Below are 26,898 nucleotides of genomic sequence, written 5' to 3'. Positions count from 1 at the left end.
TGGCAAATGTCCCACTTAATGGGAACTGGATTAAGTCTTTAATGTGTATGAACAATTCCATAAGAGGGCAGAAGAGACAGTAAAATACACTTGTTCAAAACATCTGTGTATTTTACTAAGATTACAGGTGAAGGAGAACAATTTTTAAAAAGTATAAATAACGTACCAAGTAATTCCAAAGTTATAAAGTTGGCAGGTATAATTCACAATGAGACTAATGCATATAAATAAACTCTCAGCTTTCACAACTTTAACACAAACAAAGAAATCACCAGAAGAGAAATACTGAAATCACATGGGAGGGGAAAACACTGTTTTAAATAAGCCAGTGAACAACGGGTTATTCAGCATGCAGGAGGAAAAAGGATATATTAAAATACTGGTTTTTATTTTCTCTGTTCTTACTTAATTATGGATTATCAATCTAATATTTGGGCAATAAACACAATGATAGCGATTATTCATCATATAAAACTTCTCACATGCAAATCATTCTGTTAGAGAATGTCTTATTTCACAGCTGTTTAATGCAAATAATATGACCAATAAAGGCTTAGTCCAGCATCCTTTGAAGTATTAAACATCTTTTCCACTAGTTGCAATAACCACTGAATTATTTTTCTTTAGTGAAATAATTCTCTATACCTTGAGATTCACGTTGGGTGAATAGGGGTATCATTATTATTATCACTAGTAGTAGTATTAGAAATAATATAATAATAAAGTAAAACAAAATCTTATATGTGTGGAATTTGATTCTGTACATCTAAAGGTTGGTACTGAAACACCCTTCCATTTAAAAAGGAAAAAGCTATAAGACTGCTGCTGAACTGAGTAAATGAAGGCATTGCAGAAGTAATGGGAATGTATTGGCTTAAATGTGTGTTTAGTTATCCACAATGGCACAATGACATGTAAGCAGAAGCAAGGATAAAATAAAAAGTGCAATTCATCTGTGGCATAATACAAGTGAAGGAAGGGGGTGAAAAGGTTTAAATGAGTTCAAAAACTGTTACTTGTAAGCAGCAACACTAGTCATTGTAGAAGGGACGAGGGCTACAAACTGGACATATATTTGCCTCCAGATTAAAGGCTGTATATTTGAAAGGACCTCCTTTTGGTCTGTAGGAAGGAAACAGGAGAAAGAGTTGGTCTTCATCTTAAATATTATCTCAGACAGGAAACTTAGCCTTTACAGAAGAGTTAAGGCACCTTTCATCAAAGCGGAGCTGAAGACATAAAATAAATAAATAAAAAGTCGTGTCTGTGCTAGGAACTTTGTGAAAGGGCATTGAGATCTAGCAGTAAGGGCTCTGCTTTCTTTGTTCTTAAAAGGGCTAAAACTGTCCTGGCCAGTCCCCAGGGACAGGGCTGTGCTGCATACAGTCTCATGTAGTTTGAAGTTGTTAAAATGGCAGTTGGTTCCTGCAAGCAGATCCCCGGCTGCCTAACATGGACCTGCTGTGCTTCCCTATCCTCATCCCAAGAGTTGTGCTACCTCAGCAGGAGCCACAATCATCCTCCTCAGCTTGAGACACACAGGTTCTTGCCTTTAAAGTCAGAGTTAAAGGGAGCAACTCCAGCCAACTCCCTGCCCTGCCACAATTCCCTAATGCTAGCCCCAAACAGAACAGCGTGACTTCAAGAAGAAAATGCATTTGCACCCTTAAGGAGTTGCAACTTATACCGTTATAAAAACCCTTTCCTTGAAACTTTTTCAATGCTGTGAATAAAGTGCTGTATTTCCATATCAACAAACTGTTTTTTCTGTTTGTCCACACTGCACTGTTAAGCAGGGGTATTATGTTTTCTTGGGATCATACATTCAAATAAAATTTCACCTCATAACAGATTTTTAGCACTCTGCTGTCAAGCATGTTTTCTGCTGGCAGATTAGCCATCAAATAAATATATACCATGGTATACAGAAATATCACCTTAAATCACACGGCCTCCAGCCAGACTAAGGCTTTGTCAGAACAGCCCCCTGGGAAACGACCCACTTCTACAAGTAGAGGTAAGTCGCAGGAATTACCTCAGAACTACCCCAACTCTCAGCAAATAACTAGCGCCCGCATTCTGAGGACCAGCAATCACCACTGTAAAAGAAAATTAGTTACTTATATTTTGTGAACAATGAATAAAATACTCAAATGACAGGTTTTAAGTGATATTTCTCCAACACAGATTTCTCATAATTATTTAAATGCACACAATCCCCAAGTTTTCACCAACGGTATTGACTTAGGTAACCCTCGAGCTCTAAGGAGTGTCTTTATATTAAACATTCCCACTACATAAAACATGTAAAGGACTCAAAGAGTTTTTACTCCAGTTCATATTTTCTCCATAATACTTGCTGATTGGGTGAAGATATATTAGATAGTTCTCTGTATTAAATTCTTTACAAGAAATAACTGAGATGTTTTCAAGAAGCAGTGGAAAAAGAGCAAAACTTGAAGCAAAGAAAATGCAATGTCTGTAGTATCCTAACAGTAAAGTTAAATACAGAAGTCACAAGCAAAATAGCTCAAAGTCAAAGTTCCCAAGGGATGATGACCTTTGCCTCCCGTTATTTATCAAAAAACAAGCCTGCAATGGCATTATCACAGAATATGTTAATTTGCCCACTGGTTCAGAGAACCACAGCATTAAACACAGTGATTACACTGGCAAGCCCCATGCCCATGCAGTCTGCTCTTCCAAAAGGTAGCAGTAATGAATCACTGCACGCTCAGAGACAGTTTATGCCTTGAATCAGAATTTACTTGAGAAACTCGACCCCATGTTCTTGGGAGAAAGCTGGTCTTTTTCTTCCTAATACCTTGAGAGACCTCCTCTTTGAGTTTACTCAGGCACCTTAATGCTGTGGCTGTCCATATGCAAGCTGAAATTTTCTCTAAAGAGATACAAAGAAATGATACATATCACCAAGAAGTTTTATCATTTTTCTTGGAAAGATCTTTGCTGGCCAAGATTAGTTCAGCCACCACAGTAAGCTTCACATTTCCTCCATAGTCTCTCAAGTGCATCTTCTGAAGATGTTATCTGTAGCTTTTACCAAGGGGCTTATCTGTTCTGCAGTGAGCCTCTACCTGATGCACACAGCTGTAAGCTCTGCAGGCACTCTGTAATTGGAGGCCTATTAAAATGACTGAGAAATAACTTCTTCACTATTTATTCACCTTGTTTATTCACCCAAATATACATAGGATCAGACTAAAACAACACAACTATGCATGCAGAATGTGTTAAGCTAGACCTTAATCTTTCTTTGCATTGCTTGATAAGCTACAGCACCTATGCTAAAGCTTCTATGAAGATGCAAACTATTTTAATGTAGCATGCTCCTGGCATTCCTTTGGGATGTTCTTTATTCCTTGTGTTTCCTAGGACAGTAGCTTTAAAGCTTTTGCATTTTCTTTGCTCAAAGACTCCATTCTGTGTGTCACAAGTCTTGCTAGCTTGGTTAGACACAGGTTACCAAAGCATGGAGGCGTGCTTTATGATGTGGTCTTTTCATTGCCATGCTTTGATTTCTCCTTCCCAGTCTTTCTTAATTTAACTCTGTAAAGCTACACAGAGTAACATCACCTGGGTAAACTGAGGTGCATTTGTTATTTACTAAAAAAAATGAATGAACAAAACCCCAAAGCTTCAGACATTTTCATTTTCTCACTAATAAATGTAATTTAAAACGTCACTAGCTGAATACAACTTTTTAAAAGACTTCATATAAAATGATCCTATCAAACAGGATCCGACATGATTTCTGTGTCTGCACACCTTACTTTTTTATACAGCTATGACAGGATAAATCACAAGGAATCAGAAGGGTCCAGAAAAACAACTGTGCTTTGAAGGAGGAGCTGAAAGAGGAACAACTTTTTACGAATAAGCAGAAAGACTGATGTCCCAGATAGAAGTGATATTATCTCGTCCACCCTTTAAAGAACAGAAGTAGGAAAAAAAAGCTTTTATTGTTCTTGGGAGGTCTGGCAGCTTTACATTTCTGGCTTAGATGAGATTTTAACTTCCCAGTAACATGCTGATATTGGATAGACTACAGCTACGCAGAACCGTTTTGCTCCCTGCAATATTAAATGGCATGGGAGAATGGAAAGTAATCATAAGGGTAGATGTTAGTTGCCTAAAACATTCACACCATTCACCACATTTAAATGTACTCCAGCATGGTTTTTTTCATGTTTGGAGGGACTATGTATTGCACAAGATTGAAACAGTGCAATTAAATACACATATTTTAGCTTTTAAAAGTAGATACTCCGTATATTTCTCATCCTCTACATTGTTTATCATTCATTCTTCTGATTCTAAACATACTGCCTAGTGACTGTAACACCTTGTGACAGTGTGGGTAAATTTCTTTAATAATAAGTAAAAATAAGCCTTCACAGATAGGATGCAATAAGTCTGGCCTATTTGGAGAGAACAAGGAAATGCAGTAGAAGTAGATTAAAGCATATGTATTTCACAGCATCTGCAGATGCTTGGAAAGAACATATGATATTTTGGTCTATAAAATGGGTATATCAGTTTAATAATTTAAATTTGCATTGCAAAATTTACCCAAATTATTGATGGTAGCTTCAAATGATTACTACTGTAAATATATCTCTTGTATGTATTGTATGTATGTACATCTCAGGTTTGTAGTCCAGCTAAGTATTGCACACAATCTCATAGATTAATAAACTGTCTTAAAAAATTGATGTACAAAAAATTGATGTGCAGCAGGCTACAGGTAGATTGATAGATCAAATTCACATCTATGTTTTACATCTGAAACTTAAGTGACACCAGAAAGTTTTATTTCCTGATTTTCACCTAGTCAAAATGAATCCAGTCAGATCCTGTCTTTAAAGTTGTAGTAAGATACCAGAAGCCAACACCAGTTAAGGGATTTTGTATGTTTCCAGCATTTCAAATATGTTTCTTAAATAACTTATTTTCCAGTCAACTGCACAGACTATTCAAATGTACTTCTGTAACAAAAATAACCTGTTTAAACATAATAGGTTACAAAGATAAAGCAAAGTTAATAGTGTCTATATTAGAACTCTTCAAAGATCCTCATGGACAGTAAACAGACTCTTTTTGAGTGTGTATAATCTGATTTAATTCTATTTCTAGTATAATTCCTCATTACTGCTCTATACACCTGATCTAGTATTATTTGAAACCAATAGAAAAACTTCTACTACTTAATTGGCTTTGTATGCTGTTTTTTCCTAAGTCACTGCTTGATATTATTGGTACAGAAGAAGTACACATTTTCTTTGTATCTTTCACCAAACAATTCACTGGAATGAATAAGTAGACACATATATTAAAAGAGAATGTTTATCCTCTGGTTAAGAACTCATGTCCATACTTAGTCACTTAAAGAAAGGGTAGGCTTTTTACAAGCTCCTAAAGACTTTTTTTAAGCTCTGAGCATCTTCAAATTTCATTCATCAATGTCTCAAAAAACAAGAGAACCATTGTAACCACAAAAGTTGTTTCCATTTATTTTCTTTTTATTTTTTTTATTTTTTTTTCAAAACAGCTTCCTCATTGATCACCCTTTTCCTACCCAGTCTTTGCATCTGTGTCAACCATTATAACACCACATATCGCTACTGACTTCAGCTGAATGTTTCGTGAGGCTTCTGTATGAAATATATTTTGATAATTTTGAAAAGACACAAGATACCGCATGGGTAGACTCATGCAACCATAGCTTAAATCCTGGAGATTATCACTGCAAACTATGTATATGAATGTTAAAGGCTGTACAATAATACTGCCAATTAATGAAGTTGAGGAATGGGCTTGGACATCTGTATTACTTGTATAAACTTTAAATGCTTTATGCACAAGGGATTAATTCCGTCAGTGGACTGGGTACATACATTCCAGCTTAATCAAAATCTGCTCAGATCAGGGGGAAGAGGTTGAATCAGCCACACTCCCCTTGATATTGTATGCCTTTGTTTGGAAATGTATCTTGCAGAAGTATTACAAAATAGAAATGCTGTGTTCTCATCCTTTTCCTCTGAATTTCTCTAGAATTTAAGATAGAAATGTGGGCAAACTCGACTTTTCATCTCACCCAACCCAATACAGTTGATCTTATGTTTCACTTGGGAGGCTAAACAAGCTATAATAACTGGGGACACTTTTCACGGATTTCCTGTAATACGATTCCTGGAAAAATGGGTTTTGTGACATTGCCACCTGGAAGACTCGAGCTCCAGATTTTGGTCTGTCATTGACTTCCAGGGTGAACTTGTAAGAGTCATTTATAGACTTGTAAAATGAGGGTGATGTTCATTTCTTTAGGATTGCAAGGAAATATAAAACAAAGCCTCAGCTGCCATTACAATGTAGGCCATATACATACCTAAGAAGAAAGAGAGTTTCTTATCCTAAGCTGATTAATATCCAGACCACAATCGTCCGAGAAACTCCATCAAATACTCTTATCAGCCTGAAAAGTCACATGTGTCATGTGGGGCAAAAAAGACGCTTGTGTACATATGTAAATAAGACTGAGTCATATAAGCACTGTAAAGTTTACAGAGGTTGGACAATTTTTTAGTTTTCCATAGTTAGAAAATATTTTTGAAGTTGCTGATGCAGTCACAAAAATGAGTTGGGGTAAAGTTAAGCTTTAAATATTGATCTCCATAAAAAACAATTTCTGGCTTGCCTGAATTTATTTTATAGTCTGTTGATGACCCTTGTTGGTGTTAATACGATGATACATACTAACAGTTCCAGATTCTTTATTATCTGATTTCTCTTATCATCATCATTCACTACATGTCCTCCAGCTGCTGTAACAAAGAGAGCCTAGAGACTACATTCATCAACCTGAGCCATCCCACACAGGTCCAAGATTGCTGCTGAACAACGTAAGGGTGCTGTGGGAAAAGCAGCATGAAATCAGGTAATTTAAAATAGTATAAACAATGTGTATATGAAGAAGGATAATTTCCTGGCATTTTCTAACTAATTCTAGAATAAAACAAACAAACAAACAAACAAAACAAACAAAAACCCGTTCTTCTAACTCTGCTTTTTGTGTGTGTGTGTTTAATAAAGGTGTTCAGTTCCTTGATAATATGTGATTGAGAATACAACTGAATAAAGACAGCTTATGAACAGCTGCAAAAGCTGAATGTCATCTCCTCAGCTTCATCAGTCAATTTTGGAGTGATCTGAATGCAGACAACCTGTAAATTATCTGATTTAACTCTCATAAGAAATGACTATCACTGTGTTTACACATGATCATCATGAAGAGATCATACCCCTCTCTGTTGAATCAGTTTGAGGGCTACTTAGCTATGGATTTGAAAACTTTTGAAACTCTCCATGTATAGTGCTATTTAAGGACAGCTGGCTACTAGATCCATGTAAGGACACACTGGGTAGGATGCTGGATTGTTTTTTATGTTTTGCCAGTGACTTCTATTCTTTCTCTGTCATTCCTCAGCAGTGAGCCTTCTTCTGATGAAGGCAAAGCCATAATATCCTAGAATGCTCACAGACATTCAATAACCAGATAGTATGTAAAAATAAAAAAAGGAGTCTTTCCATGATAAAAGTAAATGAAATAGCCACTTTGCCTGGCAGGGTAAGGAAAACAGGGGAAAAAAAGGACACCTCTGGTAGGTGTGGAATAAAGAGATGAATTCCTGATATGCTCCAATTTTAGATTTCTTCTCATCATGCTGATAGGATACAAAAAACAAAGCAAACAAACAAAAAACAACAAAAAAACACCATACAAAAGGCACTGTGATTATTAACTGGTGGTGTTTTATGGGACTGACTGACTTGTATGGTCTGTGCCCTAATTTCTACATTCATTAAGGGAACATTTTGTTTTTTGTTAAACTAAATTCAAAAAGGTTTACCAGGTAAGGTATCTTCTTCTGAGGGAGATCTGCAGATAAATCTTTACAAGGCTCAGTTCCAGCTCTGCAACCTTGGTGAGTCTCATGTAGGAGTGATATGCAACTGGAAAGTTTTTATCGAATTCAGTGGTGTCAGAAATTGTTTTTCTTCGACTCCAGATTGCTGGGACACTAGCAGTTACTTTGGTCACGTATTGTGTTTAGAGTGTGTATACAAAAAGGGCTCTATCTGTACAATGCCTCTAGCCGATTGTACAACTATGCTGCTTCTCACAGCAAGACCTCTTACTATAAACTACAGGGATTATAGCAATGCTACACTGATGCTATTATAGTAATGCTGTATGCTGGTTGAAGAAAGACATTTCTACATCCATTACTCAGTCCTTACTTTCATGTGGCAAGATTTCTATTGTTCTGTTGGAACATTTGGATATTCAGCACAGTCAAAAAAAAAAAAACATTCTTGTATATCTGAACCTTGAAGGAAGCTGTCTGTACCTAACAGATCATTGGTCTGTGAAGATGAATGAATCCTGAAATCCTCTGGAGCAAGTACTAACTTCAGGAGATGTCTTTGTGTTAAGCAAGGAAATCGTTGGCTGCAGAAGAGCTGAACTATTGATAAGAATGATAGTAATATCGTAAAGCCAACTGCTTATGGAGAAACTCTTAATCATGTGTGGCGTATGCATTGAGTGAAATGAAGAGAAAATTGCATAAATATTTATGTTAGTTAATTGTGTTTATGTTAAAAGTTACAGTGTTTGTTTAATGTCTTTGGAAAATCTGTAAACTTGGCTTCTGGATAAAGGCCTCCACAATGCTGTTTAGGGTTACAGCCATGTGTTCCCATCACTCACTTGGAGCACTCCTGCAGAAAACCTGGGCCTGGTTTATTCTCAGGTATCTAACAAAGTTATACTGGCTCCGCCTCAAATAACCACTGAATTGTTTCACACTCTGATACTGAAAATAAAAACACAGGGACAGGTTTCCTTCTCTGTGGCTGAGAGCAAGATTTTGGATTTTGAATCTGAGGGTCTTTTATTCTGTCTTTATTTTTACATCTTCCCAAAGTGCCTTTTCTATTTAAAAGAAACAGGGATCTCAAATAGATATGCTGGTTTTATCTGATCCACAGGCTCTTTCCTTGGGCACTCAGCTCTAGTAAATAAAGCCCAGTTTTAATGCTCCTGCTGAAGCAAATGTTAAATTAGAGCTAGAGGGACCTGAGTAAAGCTTTGTCAGTTTGTACCACGAGAGGGCTTGGCCTTTAGTATGCAACTGGCACAGAAGCTGTTCAGACACCATCAAAATCTATGCGCTCTTCGAATTGTTCACTGTTACCTTCCACTAAAATCATGGATTAAAAGAGAGCTGTCTCAGACCCTCCCTGCAATTGGTACTACAAGCGAGAGGCACAGCTTCTCCTCAGACTTCTATAAGCCCTGAACAGATTTTACTTATATCTTAAGAATAATCAGTTCCTTATTAATTTAGAATTTACCTATGTGTTGTTCTCATGAGATTCGGAGCCATGTTAGTAAAACCATTTTGTAAGATCAGCTGTTCTCACAGGACAGCCTCAGCCTTGACCTTCCTCTTTAACTTCTGTTTCTTTACAATGTCCACCACTACAATATTATAATCTGTGTTTGAAAGCAGCTATTTTAGCATTCTCAGCAATATTATGCTTTGCCATCAGAAGTGGGATAGTAGAAGTATCTATCTACAGAGCAAAGTGTGAAAACTGTGACAGCATTGAACAGGCTTTGGCTTTATGAAGAAAATCTCTAGTCTGGTGCAAAAGTTCATTATTTACCAAATTCTACAGCAGCACAGGTTTCTGCTCAGTGCTTGCCCACAGCAGAGCATCTAAACATGCATTTAGCATTGAGCAGTCAGTTCAGTGCTAAGTTAAGCATGAGTTCCGATGGACTACAGCCTTTTTCCATGTACTCGAAAAATCTCACTGACACCAAGAAAATTGTGTCTGACTAACTGCCATTAAGTACGCACTGCAGCCTTACAATTGATATCAAGAAGAATTTGATCTGGATATGAAAGCTAAAATACTTGATGTATTAGAAGTTCATATTGTTTTCTAACTATTTTTTCACAAGACTTTAAATGTGAGAACATGCTGACATTGTTGAGGCTTGTCCTTAGCATGCAAGATAAATTTCAAACTCATTCTATCAGTTGTTTTTAACAAGAAATGTAAACAAGTAGGATCATTTTGCAATGTCCTCGAACAGGATCTTCTGTTAACAGTGATAGATAGGGTGCCAGGGATTTACATTGTTGGTAAGTCACAAGTATTTTCTCTCCATGCTTTGCTGTTTTGAATGAAACCTATTATTGATTATGAAAGCTGGTTTAAATTGGACTTTAGGGTCACTGATATTTAATCTTATTTTTACCTATTAAAGGATAACAAGAAACAATAATATTCAAAGATTGATCACTGAGATTTGATTAAATAAATAGTACTTGCTTTCTTGGGAGTGAAAGCCTGAGATATGATACTGAGAGATGCTGTGAAAGGTGGAATATGTTTCCATCATGTTTTGCAAGCAGACGCAAGGCCATCCTGACAATGTTCTGCGCTGACTAGAAATCAGCTTGTCACAGACTAATTACCTTGGCTAATTCAAGAAATCAAGAATGCTGATCTCCAATGGCATATTTTTGGACGGTTGTCTCTCAAAAGATTATTAATAATGCAGATGTTTTCCATCCAAAGTCAAATTCACAGTAATATACACTCACTGTCCACATGTTCTATGTACCCATAATTTACATGCAGTCCCAAAAAGGGGTGCTACAACCTGAGTCAAATTCCATCCTGTTGACACAACCTTCTTCAGCTGTTACTATGGCAAAAAAAAATGTTATTGTGCTGTAATTAATCTGGCCTGAGGCTTAACATTGTCATTAAAGTAGGTTGCTATCTCTTTTGAACACTTCATTAATCTATAATAGAGTGTAAAAACCACAACAAAGAAAAAATTAAATGCAGTGACAACTTCCAAACATGAAAAAGTCTTAAAAATATCAATAACATAATATTAGTATATTATAAAGTGTATAAATATAAACAAATATGTTAAAAGAAGAACTAGCATTTCTGCACTCTGTACAAAATAGATGGTGGTGCTAGGAGAAAACCCTTATTGGCAAAGTTAACTATGGACAATCAAAATAAGGTAAATGTTAAAGCCCTGCATAAAACTAGGTTGATTATCAGAGCCAATGCATATTCATCACTTTCACCAAAAGTGTTCATGTAAGGTGCTAAAAAACTTTTCAAAATACTTTTTGTCTATTTTATGTGAAAAGAATATGATGCAATAATGAAACTTGCAAAATTCAGAATTTGCAAGGCTTTGAAGTGTTTTGCACATTAGGACTGAGCTGCTGTTCTGTCTGTGAGAAAAGCATTCCAACTGCCTTAGAAGAAAACTTATGTTTTGGTATGATGGAAAGGATTTGTTACAAAACAATAGAATCATGGAACCATAGGATTGCTTGGGTTGGAAGAGACCTTAATGATCCTCTAGCTCCAAATCCCTGCCCTGGGCAGGGCCCCCTCCCACCAGCCCAGGCTGCCCAAAGCCCCATCCAGCCTGGCCTTGAGCACTGCTGGGGATGGGGCAGCCACAGCTTCTCTGGGCAGCTTGTGCAGTGTCTCATTTATAATAAATCAATTCCTCACTGTAGAGGGAAAACAAAACAAAACAAAACTACAACAACAACAAAAACAGAAACCAGCTCTCTCCTCTTCACTGCTTTAGTTATTCCTTTGCATTTATTACCTTAAGGAAATATACATGAAAAATCATTTTTTTTTCTGCCTTTATTTCAGAGGCCCAAGGAAGCAGACTTATTATTGGAGTGCAAGAGGTAGTGTCCTGATTTAATCTCCTCTCCCTTCAGCATATGCACTGGACAAGTTGCCCAGGCATAAGGGGAAGGAAAATCCTCAGCAAAATGTTTTGAGGAAAATTTGCTGTGGGGGAAGCCTCTGGCTGTCTTTAGCAAGCAGAATTAAAGGGGCCTGGTTTTCAGTAATGATCAGAATTGGCAACTAGGGCAACTCCATTTCTGTCATCAAAACTTGGAGGCTGGATGTTCAGGGCTGTTCAGCAACATGCGGAGCCCTGAGCTTTCTCCATCTGGCCAGATGCACCCCTTGTTGAGCATGGAGAAACAGAAGAATTGGACTTCCCTTTCATGGGAAATGTTTGCTACCATAGCTACACCTCACATTATCATTATTACTGTTATTATCAAAAACAATGTTTTCATCAAACTCAATTGCTTCCTTAAGTTCTCAAAAAGTCACCCTATATGTCTAAATACTTAACAGAAGACAAATCTTGACAAGTGATTGATGGACAAAACAGTTTTATAGAAGTTGTTGTTGTTTTAATCACTCTCATAAAACAATGAATTGGTTTTGGAAAGGCCAGAAACATGGACTGAAGGTATGGTTCAGTTTCAACAGGGCTTCCTACTTCAGGTCCAGCTCCATGCTATGACACAGCCCCTGACTAGCATGGAGCACAGGCAGAGCAATCAGCCTGCACATATTCCCACAGACGTGCTCAGAATCTGCAAACCCTGAGCTATAGCCACAGGGAGAACAGGCAGAACTGATCTGTATTTCTGATAGTGCTTTAAGGTGCTTGAGTTAATCAAGCTAGCTATTAACTAATTGCATTAAAGAAGCATGAGAAGACCTAAGCTGATGGATATGTAGAAAACCAAAGAAAAATATGCTAAGCAAATAGAAAAAGGTGGTGCTACAAGACTTTGCTACTCATAAGATTCGCAGCATAAATCATGCTGGCTAAGAAGCTTATGGGGAAGGGATGGGTCCCTGACAAAAGATATAATAATTATTGGAAGTCAGAGCAAAACTCTTGGAAAGAGACACAAAAAAAAACCAGAAATGAACTTTTGCCAAATAAAGAAAGCCATCCTGTTCAAGAATGGAGTTTATGGAAGCAGCCAGCTCTGATACAGTATATTTTAAACAGAATTCAAAATACTGTAAGAAAAAAGGGAGAATACAGAGTTCACCAAAACTAACCCAAACAGATCAACAGCATTGCAGCAATCATCTCAAACTAAGGCTGCAGGAAAAAAGGTGGAAGAAATTCGGTAGATTACATTATTTTGGAAAAGCTTCTCAGAAGCAGTACAAGGTGCACTACTTAGGCAGAAAGGAGAAAAGCAAACTTTTTTTTTTTTGAGTAATGAACAACATTATTGTAGGCAATGATTGAGAAAGCAACAGAAAAGCATGAAAAACACTATTTCCATTTGACTAGTTATTAGAGTTTACAGGTATGTTTCATCAAAGAATAAATAATGCAAGAATAAATAAATATAAAGAATATAAATAAATAAGGTGTTACATGTTTTTAGATATAATATAAACAAGTATAAATAAGTAACATCTGATGCTTCCATTTGTGTACAGTCAGTCTTCTCTTTGGAAGACATCATATGCTTTTGATGTTATTTTGGTTATGTTCAGTACCAGAAATGACACTCTTAAAATATACTATAAATTTAAAAGGCCTAATATATAGTTATACTTTAACCCATGGGGCAGAAATAGAAATATGAGACCAGTTGTCTCTTTTGTGTAGGGTTGGTAGGAAACACTGTCAAAACTACTAATTTCTTAAACAGAACACTGAAGATCAGATGATAGCTGGATATGGTCATATCATCATAAGTAACATCAGCCCAATATTGCTTTTTACCTATACATGCTTTGTTTAGGAAGAAGAGCAAAAACCAATTAGCACTGTTTAGGAAGAAAAGCAAAAATCAAAATGGCACCATGTATGTAAGAGATGCAAAAATCACAAAGGACTGCCAACCCATAAATAATGAGGAAATAAATAGAAATCGTAATTGTGATTTGGGATTCTGAGATGCTCCACTGTCTTTTATAAATGATGCTCCATTTCCCTATGGTGGAAAACTGGTTACAAATGGTGATGTTAGCCTAAGAGTTTGCTCATATACATTTATTAGTCCTGAAGAGCAACTACAATGGAGGAAAAAATCACTTGTGCAGATGCCAAAAGAGACAAGATTAAAGGGGGCACCAAGCATGGTGCCCCTGGCCTTTTTCCTACTGGCTTTAGGCAGGAAACAAACTCAAAAGGTTGAGATAACAGGGCATGAGGACATGAAACAACCAGATCGACAGGACTTACAGCTTGTTAGTGCTGATGTTCCAAAGAAACTCTTGTCTGAATAATTGTTCAGGGCATCTCCAATAATAAATGAACACTCTTAAAAACTGTAAATATTTTTCATTCTATCTTGTATTATTAATAGTATATATATTGGCATTGAATGTGGTACTGGACACAGTGCCATTACAGTCTGGGTTTACCATGCAGAAAAGCCAGGCAGGCTGCACAGTCAACAGGAACAAGATGCAGAATAAAAAAGACGTTTAGAAAATATAGTCAAGATCAAACTCATCTGACCCCCCCAAAGTATAGCTGGTATTGGAGGAAAGATAATGGCAGTGGCTACTACTAGTGGCAGGAGCTACAAACATCCATGACTGGACTGCCTGGCCTCCAGTCTTTCATAGCTGCCAGTAGCATGGTCTTGAAGAAAAACAGAACCTGTGACCAGTCTGTTCTTTCGTATAACTGCCCAGCATCTAGTAATGAGTGCATGAGGGCCTTCCAGAAATGAAGTTTGAACCCTTGCTACTTTGATTAGTAGCCATTGATGACTATACTCCTAAAACTTGTGTAACTTCTTTTTAAGACCCTTTTTTACCCTCAAACATCTGATGGCTGCAAATTTCATAGTCTAGTTATTCACACACACACAAAAATGTTTTAAATCTATTGCTTGACAAATTCAGTGGACAGTCTGTAAGTTCCATTTGGGGAAAAACAGTGAAGAAACATTTCTGACTCTCTTCATAGCATTTATTTAACACTTCCAAATTCTATATTGATCTCTGTCCTATTCTACGTGTCCTGACTAAACACTTCTTTCAGGATAGAATCCTACTCTGCTTATCTCCCTTGATGGAACATGTGTTATGCTTTTCATTTTAATTGTTGCTCCATTGCACTTCTTATCTGGATCTGCTATGCAATTTCAAGCTGTGATGACCAAACCTGTATGCACTGTTTAAGAAGTGACCATATCACAAACGTAAAATCTCTCTCCCTCTTTCTCTCTCTCTCTTTCTCTCTCTTTTCTCTCTCTCTCTCTCTCTTCCTTTTTGTGTGTCATCAGTTCCTTGCTTAGTATTATAGATGTCTTTCCTATTCCAGCTAGCAGTGAGCTTACATTTTCAGGGTATTCCATTAAATTTAAGGATTTGAAAAATTGGCAGAAAGACCCCCAAATAGGGGTGGCATTAATGTTCTTTTCTTCTTTCTTTCTTTAATCTGCACAGCAACCATTTAATGTTTTCAGTTCTTTTGTTTTAGGACAGGAGATCATCTTCCATATGCCAGTGTAGTTTATGGGATACACTACCCTATGGAACACAGGTTTTGCATTTGCATTGCCCTTATTTTGAACAGGAAGTGAATAATGGTAAATGGGCAGAACTAAAACATTTACTGATTTACACAAGGTAAAAATAAATATATCAAAAAAAATTGACTTATATTTATAATGCAGCATAAGACTCAGTAAGCCTATAGGATTGAAAGGGAGTTATTACAAACTAACCCCTAAAAAAGTTCAGTTGAATTTCAGCCTTTTAATAGACACAGCTCTGAAATTTCAAAGTGTTTTACTGAGTTGTTATTTTTTCCCGAGCAGTTATCTGAATGAGGTTGTTAGATGAGCCTGCTGTCTCACTTACTAAGAAAAAGTAGGTGTAACATAGGTAAAGCAGCACAAAGTGGATGAAAAATAGTGACCTTTTACCCAAAAGAAAGGATTCTTAATCCAATCTGAGCTACACAATTCTTACGTGATACTCTGTAAGTCACTTAAACCACAATTCTTCCAGAGGGTCTCTTGTTTATGGTCTTGCATGAAATCTGAGTGTTTGACTCAAGACAACAGAACAGTGTTTGGAACCTGCTTTTCTGAAATTGATTGTTTTTCTTCTTTCCTAAGTGATTTTTAATTTTTCAAAGATCAGTAATTTACTTCCATTGTTCATAGGCCTTTTAGTCTAATTGGGAAGGAACAGTAATGGTAGGATTAACATCTTTACCTGCTTTTGAAGTCCAACTTTCTTCAATCTGATAGAGATATAAAATTAGTGTCTAAATACATATGATTAAACAGACATAGTAGACTAATTCTTTCTTGACCAAAAATCATTTTAGACTTTTATTTCAAACAAACAAAAAAGAAGTAAAGCTGTCTTATTAATTCAGTTCCCTGATCAATCCCTCAGGGAAAGGGCCAGCATTGCTTTTATTTTAAAAGCTCATAAGATGTGTTTAATTTGGTTCTGTAGTTATTTGTTCAGTATGCAGTGCAAATTTTTCTGGCTACAGACATGGGATATGGTAAACCTTTGCCTGGATCAATGTCCAACCTCTTTTAAGTTGTGGAGAAAGTTACTCACTCGTAAAGTTCAGACCTGCCAGACTCAATAACTCTACAAAAATGTTCAGATGAAAATTGCTTCAAGCAATCCTAGTAGAAAGCCAGCACCTCACCCCTAGTTTAAAGTTATGATCCTTATCATAATTAATTCAATAAAGAAGTAATGTACTTCAACCTAGGCATAGAGAATAATTTTCTGTCCTGACTGGTATAAACTTTCAGCAAGGGACATTTAAACTCTGGACCTGATCCTTTAGAGCAAATAATAAATTACAGACCTAGAGCCAGCAGATTATAACTGAAGTTGACCCATCATAAATATATTGCTAAGTCTAAGATGAAAATGTATACTGAATTGGAGTGATTAAAAAGTATACTACCACTTATAAATATAATAAAAATGTTCTTTTACTGACAAATTAAACACTAATAAAATTTTCAGAGCTGTGAATGCAATGAGGAACAGGAATTTATGTAATCCTTGTAAGCTGCCATGCCTTGCATCTTAAATTTAAAAATCAACTTCTTTCTGCTGCTGAAATACAGAACTAATTCACTGTCAAACAAACTAATACTTTTTCAGAAGATAATTATTTGAAAAATCAAATTTCAAATTACTTAAGTACTGCAGTTCTGATTCACCTTATGTTTTCTCCCCCATTAAGATTGCTGCTCTACTGTCATACATTTTCTTGCTCTACTGCAAGAAGCAGATCCTGCTGCAGAGGTTTGAGTACCTATTCTGAAACACCCTCAACATTGTGGAGTAGCTGGCCTTTTGCCTGTCTACCCATGTGAAGATTTTCATTCTTTATACTGAAGAGAAATATGCACTTACAACAGTGGGCATGCAAAGAATTAGCATAGGTGTAGAGATAAGTAAACGCACTGTGAATGTTCTTCAGTGTATTTGTTGTTATTTTTGCCATGTGCATTTAGAAGTAAGAAAGAAAGATGTCTTGAAGGGAAAACAGGCCCAATGAGGGAATGCAGTAAAATAGAAGAGATTGTTTTTGGACACTTACCTAAGTGTTCTTTTCTTCATCTGCTGGGATATCTCAAAGCAAATAGTCATTTTTTTAAAACGGCAAAGATGCAATAGTAAAGTTGAGTGTGTACTTCTTTAAATTTTAGCTTTAATTTTATCGTCTCATCTCGCATTCCATCTCATTGCATTGTCGTTTCTGTGCTGCAGTGTGACATAACTTGGTGCAGTGTTAACAGTTCCAAAACATGTGAATTGCTTTTCCAAGACATCTTATCCAAAACAAATATCCCTTTCTCACTAATTTAGTTTGAATATTTGTAGATAATCTTTATGAGACATACTTAAAATACACATACTACATTTATCACATGTAAGAAATGTATCTTTAATCCTAATATGCATGGATTTGTATGCTGTTTCTACTGTCTGTTATTGTTACCTATATGTATTTGTAGAAGTTAACCATGTTTCTATCTTTAAATAATGCTAGACACACATTGTAGAATTATCAGGAAAAATTTTTGACCTAAAATTTCAATATCCAAGCACCAATGTATTATAAATTGAAACTACATATAAATAATACCGGAGAATATGTACAATAACTTGCAAAGACTGACTTGCAAATACTCATCCGGGTGAAAAATCTGAATGATGAAAAGGGAGAGTCTGCAGGGTTTTAACTCATATAAAACTCTTAATCATACAACAGTGTTATGTTATTCTAAAGCAAAAAAGAAGCAAAACAAAACCCTTTAAAAGAGGCTTTGAGTATAATTTCAATTAAATTATTTTTCACATATATTTTCTGATTGCAGACTTGATACAGATCTGTCAAGATAAAGCAAAGTTACAATATTAATCTTTAAGAATGGCAATCCTCACATTCTGTTTTACTAATAATTGTGGTGTGGGTTAGCTTTACTCAACTGAGTAGCCTTTACACTGCATGAGTAGTTCATATTATATTAATTACAAGCCATAGGCTTACTTGTGTACTAGAGTAGGCTCAGATAATGTCAGTAGATGTTACTATTTAGAAATAAGTTTGTATTCTTTTACTATTTTGAAAATAACACTGGTATTTCAGGTTCTTTTACAGTAAATTACCTCCACTTTAGAAGTGTCTTAAATAAATTTAAGCTCACATATTTACACGTACAATCACATTATGTTAAAAAATACCCAGCAATTAAAAACTTAAAAGAAGTTCCAATGATCGATCAGTTATTTACAGTATGTGCAAAACAAGATACACAGGAAGTAAATCAACACACTGGAGGTTGGCTGCTGTTACAACAAATGCACTTTTGCCAGAATGTTTGACCAACACTTGCAACCCTGCACCCCCACCCCCTTTGAGTCCCCCTTGGATTGATTAAATTGGCTCAAGATGACACCAATAATTGGCTCAAGATGCCGCTTCGACAGACCCAATGATCCATATCTTTGCATTCCCTAAAATCAGTCCTTTCAGCTCTGTGTTAGATTTAGGATGGTTTACATTGGCTCTGTCACAAACATTTTAATAAAGTCCCAGAGAAACCTCAAACTGGTGACATCATTGGATGGTGTTAAAAAAAAGTTCTACTTTGCTGGTTAGTTGTTAGCCTTTATAATCTGATCAGATTCTTTTTTCCCACTATATTTTGTCATTCTTTTATAACTCTCTGCAATTAGGACCATAATATTAAAAAGAGAGAAAAAAAAATAGCTATAAGGAGAAAACAATTCTAAGTATTTTGACATCAAGTAGTAAAATGTAGAAAAACCACAACCCCAAACATTTACCATATCCAAAGGCCTTAAACTCCTGGGTGTGTTATTTTTAACTATTAGAAGAATTAATTACAATGAAAGTTATTGGTGTTCTTGTGAGACTATTGTATAAACAAAATGTAAAATACTTTTATCAGACTGATTGGAAAGGCTAATACTCATTTAACTACTTTTAGAAAATAAATTGCAAATTCTTCAGCATGTCCCAAGACTGTTTTACATCTGGGTTCAGATAATACACCCAGGGCCTGGCTCTCCTGTAGTTTATGTACGTACAAAGAAAAAGATGTCCCACTGCCATCAGCGGAGCAAAGCTGGTTAAAGATCTGAGGCTGCTAAGAACCATTCCCATGCCGTTTGCCTATTTGTTCCTGAATGCATGGCTTTTTTAAAAATTAGTATTTTCAGTCGTTAATTTTCAACCACCCCAAGTCTGGAGTCGCTAAGGAGCTCTACAACGCAGGCACTCCTGTTATCTGATATCTAGGCTCCTCGAGCTTTCCAGTTTTTTGAGTTTAAACAGATGACAGTCCTTGTGTCATCAGATGTTATTACTTAATTACTTATAGCAGTGGACTTTTGTATAAAAAGGTTACTCTGAGTACTTTTTTCCACAACACACTGGAAAATTTGACGTGTTTTTCCTTTTCAAACTCAAAAGCTGATTCTACATCCTGAACTTCCATAGTATTGTCCTTAAAAATATGAAAACCCCCAGTAATTGAGAGCTGAAGTCTACACCCAGTTTTAAGCACAGGAACAGCCTGCCTTGCCAGGTGCCAGGATTTCCTGTGATAACTGAATCTTATTTATAATACAGTAGCATCCTGACGCTCAAACACAGCCTGAGAGCCGCTGATGCTAAGTGCTGTACTGACATGTGGTAGATGCTCCCAGCCCTCATCCCAACCCTCAATAACTGGAAATCACAACAGAGTAGGTCAGCGGAAGAGGGAGCAAAGACATAGGAAATGACTTATTTGAGGTCAGTAGCAGAGCCAGCATTTGAACCTGGTTCTTCTGTATGGCGGCCCACAGTCAGCAAGACTTCCTCCCTCGCGTGCCAATGCTCCATCAGACCTCACCGCCTCTTCCCTCAGACTCAGCTCTGCACAGCTAAGGATCCTAAATGGATTCACTGAACCGCTTTATTCTCCACGTGTACAGGCAGCAGGGAAAGCACAATACGACCATGCTACTTCTACACTAAAAGTTGCTGTGCAGCTATATGCAATATTGGTCTTTTTCACGCACAAGGTATTTGAGAGTAGGAGGTAGTTTGTTTTTCTCTCTCTCATTATAAAACAAACAGTTGGGTCCAGATGCTTGGCTAGTGCGAACCAGTGTTGCCAAATTATCATCCTCAATTTACACTTCTCACCAAAGAAAAAGGGAGGTCTTTTGATTTCTAGTTTGAGCTCCCCTCAAAAATCAAACACAAATAAAAGAGCTTTGCTATCAAAACATGGAAATATTTATTTTTAACATGTTAGTTAAAAACATGATAGCCTTCTGTAATGATCTAAAAAAATAAACAGACTTTCAAAACTAAACCAACTTTCTTGATAGATGTAATACCTACAACAAGTATAAAAGCACAAAGATACTGTTGCACAAATATAAATTAAATATAGAATTAAATATAGATAAAAGTATTGTTTTTCTCATCCTGTTCCTTTTCCAATATTCTTTACAACAGTGAGGCAAAAAAATAGCTTTTAGAAAAAGCCTATTTTTCAGAAAACTATTTCTTGTAAATTATAAAGCTTTATTCTTTTCTTTTTCTTCTTCTGTCTCTCTCTCTCTGTCTTTTTTTTTTTTTTCCTCCTAAAGAAAAAACACACCAGGATAACTGCGAGCATATTTCCAAAATAAAATAAAAAAGGTGATTTTCCAGGTTTCAATATGTAACAGCTTTCTAAATTATCCAATACGCTGTCTTGATTCTGTACAAATGTTCCCTTCCTTCAAAGAGACAAAAAAGCATGTACTGCCAGATCTGATTGTATGTAGAGAGTGGATCTGATCCCCTTGTCACTAAGGTTACTAATCAAATTTCCATCCAATATGCTCATGCAGGATTTCCTGATCAAACACTTAAATCTGCCCCCTCTGCACCCCCATTAGCTAACATGTTTTATATGTAGCGGGGTCATCAAAAGTGTAATTCCCTTAAAGAAACCTAATCCTGCCCTCTTGTCAACCAGCAGATAGCTAATAATGCTTTCTATCCTTACATTTTTTGAACATCAATAGCATACCAAAAATTAAGATCTTATTTTAATCTCACAACAGATGGTCAAAACAAAGGTATCCCATATGTATGTTACATGTATTTAAAAACAGTCAGGTGAAGAAATATGGAAGTTTCATATGAGATTAGCTTTTTTTTTCTTTTTTTCTTTCTTTTTTTTTTTTTCCCCCAGGAAAATATTAAGTAGATTTTGTTTCCTTTTGGGCTGATGTAAGTAACCTGCAGAATCTCACGCAGTAAGGTTATCTGGACCACAGCACATTTTCCCTGTTGCAACAGCGGGACGTTTGGAGAGGACCGCTGACTGGTACCCCAAGCACAGTCCTTTGGGAACACTGCTGAAGTGACACAGACCTGTTTCACTGGTCGCTCACGACACATGCGTTCATGCTGGCACACATTTCTATTTTTTACACGGATTTCTATAACTTCTCTGCTCTGAAAACTAACTTGATGTTTTATCACTGCTTTTCTCTTGCTTCATATGAAAAAACGTAAGACAATAATTCTGGTCAAAGAAGAAAACTATCAAATCTATATCAATGCAAACAAAATTCAGTACTGTTACCTAATTAAGGAGGATTTCATTCTCAACACCTCCATTCTTTATTTTTATTATTATTATTTTTTTAAAATCAACCTTGAAGACATGGTTCAGGTTTTCTTTTCTTTTTTTTTTTTTTTTTAATGATTTGCTCTATTAACAGGTTGAATAAGAATTGTCACTGAAGAAATTAAATTAACTAAACTTCCATGATGATTCTTTTGGAGGTCTATGTGTGTGTGTATGTGTAGGGTTTTTCTTCTTTTTTTTTTCTTTTTTCTTTTTTTTTTCTTTTTCTTCTGAGCAATGGTCACAATCAGAGTAGCAGAAGTGGGTCAGGAAATTTAACCTGACTGGTCGAACCCTGGGCTGAATCTGTAAGGTCTACAAGGCCCACGTTTGTCAGAACTCAGTGGATTATATGCATCTGAATGGCAAAACAGATTTAAAATACTGTCTATTTCAACTTAACATTTGCCCTAGACACTGCCAAATTTCAATTAATATGAACTCTATTGACTCAGTTTTAGCAGTCAGCAAGTTTGGTAACTACAAGAAATTCTTAATTGCATACGCTGTAGTTCAATTTTTTTTCCTTGGATGCATGGTCATTTAACATTTTTTTTTTTTTAATATATAAAGGGAACAAGTGCAATGTAATCCTCGTGTCTTCAGTTTGGGTTTGTAGTATTTTATGAAATCGATATATAATGTTGACAGATCTAAATAATACTTCATATGGAATTCTGTGGGACCTTTAAAAATATTTTAAGTGTAACCGAATCATTTCAACTACTGTAAACGGTAAGAAAACATATTTTAAGAATATAAATAACATTTTGGGAAATGTTTGTTGAGTTTCAGGATTATATTGATTTTAAAATGACTTACTGAATAGATTTAAGGAGAAAAAGCATAAAAGGATGATTTAATTTACTTCATTTTTCTCTGTACAATAGCTTTAATAGGAAACAAGTGGGTGGTTTATGCTTTAACTAGAATAAAATTTAATGTAATAATGTATGGAAGCAAATTCAACTACAAAACTAGTTGCAGACAATCTGGGAATGACACATGAGCTTTTTTAAATAAAACACTGCAAAAAATTAATTTTCTTTTGTGAGTGATTTTTTTCAGGCTTTTCTCTGATATTGTAAAACATACACATTTTAAAACACAGAATTGACAATCAAACACATTCTAGGTGGCATTTAAAGGCATAGCTCAATTAATTGTTGAGATTTTTGTTCAAAAAAATTAAGAAAGAATTCATGAAAATTGAATCCCTGAAAAATGTATCAGAAGAGAATTTGGACACTAAGTTCTTATTTGTTTGTGTACAAAAATCTATTTTTGTTTACTTGTAAACTTAGAATTTGCAGTTAGCATCCTAGCCTGAAGTCCTCATTTTGATATGAATTAAGTTATGATTTTATATCCAGTATGTTCTTGAGCTTATTTTTTATAGCCAGCATATTGAATATACTTAGAAGTTTACCAAATTGACTCAGACATTGAAAAGGAAAGAACAGAGTAACTTTCCAAACAGTAATATGAGTCCTAATGAGAGATTTCAAATGAAAACAGTGATGAGTTATGCAAACGCAGCTGATATTGCATCATAGTCTCAAATCTTCTCTAAATTAACTCTATGTCAGGGGGCTATACTGAAAGAATAGGTTTCTATGAACGTGTGTCAGATTAAAAAAAAATTGGAATAATATCAATTTACTGCAAGATCCAAGAGATCATTACATTTTATTCCAATGAGCAAAGTTTTTAAGTTCCTTTTTTGGTTATTTTGGGGGAGACTGTTTTATTTTAAAGCTATAGCTCCATTATATATATATATATTACTTTAAATAATTACTTTCCAATTTTTTGAAGCACAAAACATTTCTTGATTTCAGTGCCACCATGAGTTAAACAAATAGATCTTTCCCAAGTAACAGATAATTTGAGTTCTCACAGACTGTGCAGTCCTTGAATATGAACTGTGTTAAAAGAAAGTCTGAACTTATTCAACTTTGCACATAGGGAGATAGAAGGATCCCTGGTAAACACAGTAAGCTGCAAAGTGTGCCTGTAGCATAAAAAAAATACATCAGAGACAAACATCACAGACCTTTTTTACATTTGACATAATGAAATGCCACTGTTATAGGTGTTCACTGTTGTGAAATATGCAAAGGAAAGTCCTCAGCCTTAGTAGAAATTTTGGAATAAGAATAAACAGTAGAAGGCACCACTGGCCTGAAGAACCTCCACAATACTTCTGTTGCCAACACAACAGGCTATAAAAATCAGCCAAACCTTAGCGAGAATTCAGTTATAACTCAGTTATAGGATACAGCCCCAAATGATGCAGAACAAAATTCTTACCAAAGGTTTACAGTTGCCCGTTGCGATGTGCTATACATGGTTATAGTATTGTGATGGCTGAATTAAGTACCAGGAACACAGATAGGATGTAACATATGTACACAGAGAGTCTCAATTTAATATTAGAAATTGTGGATGTATATATGTATGTTTGGCTTTCATTTATATGTTTACACAGATAAGCTTCATGAGAGAATAATTAATTTGCTTATACATGCAGCCATTTATAGTTCTGATGTAATAACAAAGACTTACTGATGCAATGTATAATAGACATGTGAATAATGATTCTTTTAAATGACCTTCCTGATAGCTAGCTATATGGTTATGTCCCACTAAGCTGATAACATCAAAGGGAGAAAATGCAGGATTCAGATGTCTATGTAGACTTCACAACCATTTTTCTTATTAGAGCTACTTATCTCTGCATTTATCTATTAGTTTTGATGTAAACGTCACATGGACAGCTTCCTCTTCAATGCTTCTGTATATTAGCTTCACTTTAGGGACATGCAACTGAATTCTGTACTAAGTGACTGCTGAAGTTAGGTGAGAAGTTGTTAGTAACAGAAACTGAAAGGCTAACGCTGAAGCTCAGTCTTTCCAGCTCCAAAGTCTTCCTGTCAGAGACCATCCTTCCTGTTCTACCTCTGTTTACCTCTCCGTTACATGCAGAAGGCCTATCCCCTCCTTGAGCAGGGTTTGTACTGAGCAGCCCCCGGGAACAAAACCACCTTCCCTCTCAGCACTGTGCTATAGCCCTGGCAAGACCTCCACTGCTCCAGAGGCAGAGGGTTAGATAGCAGGCAGGCAGGAACATTCAGCACCACCAATCAGTTGTAGAAAGATTTCTAAGAGAGCCATATCATCTTCTAAGCCTTTTCTCAGCTGTCTACCTTGAGTTTTTTTTAAAGATAAACTCTGTGAAACCCTGAGAGTTTCATGCACCTCTTATTTATAGAGGATGAACCTCAGTTCCTCCTTTTAAAGACAGAAAAACAAACATTAATTCAGAAGGGCAGTCTGGTAAAATGAAATTCAATCCAACTGTTAGTCTGACTGAAAAATTAATTCTGAATCTTCTACTACAGCCTAAAGTTAAATCACTGTTGCAGCCTCTGTCATTGCCTGTGGCATTGCTGTGCATATTCATTCCTTATTGGAGCTTTCCACATCCAAACATGCATGCCTATAACAGAAAAAAATGTCTCCGGGCAGAGAATGTAGCACAGAAAGGACAGGAACCATGGAAACTTTTACCAGTTGTCTTTTAAATAGAAGACAGTGACTATGAAAGAAAGGCAGACGCTTAACTAGCATTTGTGCCTTTCAACATTTCTTGCTCTCTTCCCTCATGCACCTAACGTCTATTTTGCATTTCAAGCAAAGATTTTCCTGTGATTATTTAGATTCTGGTTGTTGGTAGCACATCTATTCCCTGTAGTTGTTGAAGAGATACTGAAATTGTACATATTCAGATAATTCGTGTGGGTATTTTGGTTTGTTTAATCGCGGGAGGGAGTGCATGGACATCAGGACAAAGGGGAGTAGAAAACTAACTTCCAGAATACTCCCAAAGAATAATCTGACCTTGTACAAGTATCCCCGAACGCAAGGTACTCAGACAGCATTGCACAGAGAAGCCGAGCGGAAGCCTAGAGTCTGTGACTTGCCCAAGGTCACCAAGCCATCAGTGACAGAAATGGGAACAGGCCAAGGTCTCTCACTTCCCACAAACATGCATTTATTTTAATACAAACTGTGACACTGACATCCCATGACAAGTCCCTCAGCCAATACGTAGTGTAAGTACGCTTCAAACTAGCCACAGGTGTATCATGTCAGAGAAGAAAAGACCAGGTGCTGTAATCAGTCTTAAAAGTTAAAAAGCAAAGCGGTCACTTGCAGCTTTGTCCCTTAATGTACAGCAAGGATAGTTTAGGAGCTATCTTCCTGACTAAAAATCAATGAAAACACAATTTCCTTCATCTGAGTGATTAGCCATAGCAGTGTTGCCAAGTATTTTATTCTTTAAATTCCCAGGTTTAGGAGTCAGGGTCCTACCTGAGAATTTCAGTTTTCATTTTTTGAAGGAAGCCTTTAATCTGCACAGTGGTGGAAAAAAAAAAAAAAAAAGGCTTCAAACGCAACCACTAAAAAGTAAAAGGCAAAATGTTAAGATTTCTTGAGAAAGTTGTGAAGAACTCCGTGGCGCAGTTCTGTATCTCCTATTCCAGCCCCAAAGGTAAATATTTTTGTTTGTTGATGATGTTTTAAGAACTGAAGGCTTTACACCAAGTATTTGTACATGTTTGGTTTAGACAGGGATATTTTGATTTTGAAGAGGGAGGCTTCGGTACTCTTTGTTAATTGTTTAAAAAGAGATACACAGCAGAGTCGGTAGAGAAGAAAAAGTACAAAGATTCTCTAAAGAAAAACTAAT

General features: G+C 36.1%; 1 long non-coding RNA gene across 1 annotated transcript in view; it reads left to right on the top strand.

The window, feature by feature from the left end:
• Nucleotides 1-2,378: 2,378 nt before the first annotated feature.
• Nucleotides 2,379-26,898, top strand: part of LOC310904497 — a 35,682-nt gene continuing 11,162 nt past the window's right edge. Inside the window, exon 1 of the long non-coding RNA XR_014588401.1 lies at nt 2,379-26,700. This is a non-coding gene — a long non-coding RNA (uncharacterized lncRNA). The remainder of the gene's footprint in view (nt 26,701-26,898) is intronic.

This window comes from Anser anser (assembly GCF_964211835.1).
Source record: "Anser anser genome assembly, chromosome: 9".
NCBI classification, from domain to species: domain Eukaryota; kingdom Metazoa; phylum Chordata; class Aves; order Anseriformes; family Anatidae; genus Anser; species Anser anser.
Note: the sequence above shows the minus strand (reverse complement) of the source record. Positions and strands in the feature narration are given on the sequence as shown.